The sequence below is a fragment of the Pinus tabuliformis genome, chromosome 4_1, assembly GCF_031772625.1.
Source record: "Pinus tabuliformis cultivar Carrire ecotype Pingquan chromosome 4_1, CPIR1, whole genome shotgun sequence".
Classification (NCBI taxonomy): Eukaryota; Viridiplantae; Streptophyta; class Pinopsida; order Pinales; family Pinaceae; genus Pinus; species Pinus tabuliformis.
In genome coordinates, this window is record NC_142303.1 from 5,348,882 (window position 1) to 5,353,425 (window position 4,544).

Genomic DNA, 4,544 nt, shown 5'->3' on the forward strand with positions numbered 1-4,544 from the left:
GGATCAGCTAGCCCATCATGGGCTCATAAAACTTTTAGTGGAATATTCCCTCCACACCTACACTGTCCCCCTCTCTTGGGAAATTTTTCGAAACATGACCAAAGATGACGATATTATAATTCTGGCCGAGGAGCTCACCTCATCCAGCAGTAAAGAAGGGGAACACACTGAAGCATGAGAGAAAACCAATGGTAAAAAAACACAAGAAAAACAAGCACAAGCAGGACAAAAAGAGAAAGAGGGAAAGGGCCAAATTGCTGAGCCTAAAACAGAGCAAGGAACAACATCACAAACACCAAGGGAAAAGAGATTGCAGAGGAGAGAAGAGAAGGCAGAAACATCCCAAGTAAAGGCTGGCACAGCCACAATAGTCACACCAAAACAAAAGGCAAAGACAGATCTTGAAATGGCCTCAATACAGGTAGAAACAGTTAACACAGAGGCTTCCACAGGAAGCATGGAAACAGAACAGCCAAGAGGGAAATCACCAGAAATATTGGCAAGAGAGGTAGCAGCTGTGCTGGCCGCCTTAAAAACACCTCCAAAACAAAAAAGGAACCGAAAAAGGCAAACCTCCATGTACTTTAGAGCAAGAAGGAGCACTCGGATCAAAGTAGGCAGACCCCAGCTGTAGTCAAAGGAGCCAATTATTATTGAGGACACAACCCCTAAACCAAAGGAAGGGTCTCCTTCAAAGATTTCTGTCACCTATGAGTGAGGAAGCCCAAAAACTTCTAGCTGAAGAGAAAGACTAGAGACAATTGACTCAAAGACATTTCTACATGAAGCTGAGAAAGCTCTACAGGAAACTCGGGCTAAGCTAAAAGAGACTGAGAAGTTGGAGGAAAAGGTGGCCAAACAACCACAGGAAGAAGAAAGGACAGAGGAAATATTGGAACCAAACCCTCAGCTCAGTTTGGGCACATACTATAACCTATTAGAAGCTGGGAAAATAATTCCCCAGAAATTTGCAGTGCCACTATTCTTTGCACTAGAGGAGGAAATAATAAGGACTCATACTTGGATGAGGATTGCCAAGTCCAAGGGTGTGGTAGACATAGGCCCCCTAGAAGAACAACTCAGAGAGTCAAGGAAAGAATTGGCCATGGTGAAGCATGTAGAAAGCATAGAAAATTTTAGGGGCGAATGTTCGCCCTTTGGCAAAATTAAGGGGTTTTACATTTTTAGTGGGCGAATATTTTCTATCATAGTACATTTTTACAAATCACCTCAAATAGCCCACCTTATTTTAAGGGAGAGGGTAAAAAAGGTAAATTTAGCCCTTGAAATTAGGACTTACAACCTTCCATTCGCCCATTTTCAAGAATAGGTTTTATTTAAGTGAATCCTATGGGCCAAAGGCCCAAATACCATATTTATAAAAGAGGTATGGTAAATTAATAAAAATATAAATAAATGAGAGGTATGGTAAATAAATAAAACATTTTTTATATTTACTCCATAATTCACCTTATATACATGCAAGGGAGTAAACAAATAAAAATATAAGTAAAGTGGAGGTATGGTAAATAAATAAAACGTCTTTTTATACTTACTCAAAGGGTATGGTAAATAAATAAAAATATAAATAAACTAGACGCATGGTAAATAAATAAAACCTCTTTTTATATTTAGTCCATAACCCTCATTCTATTTATGAAGGCTCAAGAAAGAGGTTTTATTTAAGTGAATCCTATGGGTCAAATACCATATTTGTAAAAGAGGTATGGTAAATTAATAAAAATATAAATAAACAAGAGGTATGGTAAACAAATAAAACATTTTTTTATCTTTACTCCATAAGTCACCTTATGTTTACGAACACTCAAAAAATGTGTTATATTTAGGTGAAACCTATGGGCAAAATATTATGGGACAAATACCATGGACTAGATTGTTATTAATACCGTGCAAAAAAAACATTATTAACCCTAATATTAGTATTAATAAAAATAAAAATGGCACATGGTATTGACCCATGGTATTCACCAAAATGGCACATGGTATTGACCCATGGTATTCACCTGGAATGTAGCCTATCTAAATGGGGGAATTAAACCAGCATAGATCCATCTTTACTCTGGATCTACTAACCCTCGAGAGGTATCAAATATCGTGATATGGAAACTAGCATAGAGTGAAAAAATATTTGATTCGATCAAGAGTAAAAATGGATGTTGTAATTTAATGTATGTTAAACATTTTAGCTTGGTTAAAATAAAAAATCAACTATTAGTTTTATTATTTTTTATAAATTACTAATAGTAATTTTTAAGCTCCAGGTTTATGATAACCCATGGTATTGACCCAGGGTAATACCATGGTATTCATGTGAGCATAGACTATTTAAAGGGGAAATTCTATCACCTTAGATCCATCTTAATTCTGGGTCTACCAAGTGCTCAGAGGGATAAATAGATTTCATCCCCCTAAGAGTGGTAGATGTGGAGTTAAGATGGATATAGGTTGGTTTTTATGATAATGAAGATATTAAATAGACTTAGGAAATTATATTGTAAAAACATCTTAAGGTGAATGGTTAAAGCATAGACATTGGACAAGTATATTTGTATACTTTTGTTTTAAACTGAAACAAATCCAGGGCTAAAAGGAATGGATTGATTGCACTAGTCATCCTTCTGTAACTTTCCAACATATGCTGGAGTAAACAGATTGTAATTTGGGTAATTTTTCTAATTGCAAACGGGAACATACTTGTGTATTGGCAGGGTGGTTACGAGGTCCCTAGAAGTGATGAATTTGAATTTTTCTTGGTTTTATATATAGTATTAGTTTTTTTCTCATGCTTTCTATGAATGGCACGGGTGAATTTTATCCTACACCCACTAGGTTATCGATATGTAATTTCGGTAATTTTGATTTCAAAAGATATTTTAAAGAAATGTAATGATTTCGTTTGTGTATTCAATAAACACAAGATTTTATAATTGAGTAAAATATTCGCCATGCGTGGTGAGAGATTCGCCAAAAAATTATATATACATATCATATTATTGATAAAATCGCCTTCCATTTTTCCTATATGCCATGGAGATTCGCCCATTTATTATACATGTAAATTTAGGGGGGGTTCTTAAAATTTTCCCTGGTGGAAAGCATTCAGAGGGCTAGACTACAGGAAGAGAACGAGCTACTAAAACAGTAGCTACAGCTACAGAGAATCCATAGGGAAGACAAGCCCTCCATTCAAGGAGAACAACAACAACTGGAAAAGCCTCCAACATACAAAGAAACCTTAGATGAACAGCAAAGAAAGGGTGGGCTACAGGCTGAGATCGAGGCACTAACAAAATAGCTACAGGAGAAGGAGTTGCAGGTAGCAGAAGAGATACAGTCTCTAAGGCAACAGGTACATGAGAAGGAAGCCCAACTGGCCTGCATGGCTAGCTGGGCAATAGAGGCCGTACAGTGTAGGCAGCCTGCCAAGTCATATGATTTGTACCTTAAAGATCAATGGTTGCAGTTCTAGATTAACACCTTGGCCCAAAGGGGCACTACTCCATTTCAAAACTATCATCAATTTATGGCTTTATGTGACAGTAGCTCATCAGAGGACAAGGCTAAATTAACAGAGTTTTATTTTCACAACTTGGCCCTTCCAAATATGAATTCATGGGACCCCAACACTATGGTAGGAGATATGCAACTTATGGCCATGGCGTCTTGGATGAATCATGAGGAAAAAAGGTCAGCAGAGGTCTAAGATATTATGAACAGGGAACTCAGTGAACCACTAATGATCAGAGCAGAGTCGGAGGATCCCTCAGCATTGATAAGCACCCACCAAAACTTGGCCAACAACCCTCGGGAGTTACCAGATTACATTGAGCGACAAGCTCAAGCTATTGCCCACTTTGAGGACATGGAGAGACTGTTGGGGGATAACTACCTGCATGCTTGCATAAGGAGGTGGAACACATTGCCCCATAGTTTGAAGATAATGGAATACCACTCTCCAACCAGGATGAGGGAGGCCTTCGCAAGGGTACCCCTCTATAAATAGTCAATGAAAAATCTGCAGGCTAATTGGATTGGCCTAAAATTCAGTCCTCCCTTTCTTTTGGGATTGCTGGAAGGAGTTAAGGAAGAAGAGGAAAACAGGGATGGGAGGAAGTGGAAAGAAAAGCAGGATTCCATGACTGAGAAGAAGACATCACCTCGGAGGCCTGGGACATGAGAGAGGCAGTCAAAGCTATCAAGGATGATGAGCTAGATTAGTTGCTCAGAGGATGAGCAACCCATTTAGCAGGGGGATGATGATGAGCCCCAAAAATGGGTAACTTATTGGGCTCATTTTGCCTATTGTTCATCATCAATCCACCATTTTTCATAGTTTATGCATTTTTTTGAGTATATTTATGTTAGCTGAACGAATGAGGATAGTCACTTGACCAAGAAGGCTAACACGTGGTTATTGCAGATTTTTGGACAAATTTTAGACCAAGGCAAAGCATTTATGAGCCAGATGATAGCCAAGCATGAAGGAACAAGGGTGAAGTTTCATAGGAAGGGTGTCTCCTGCA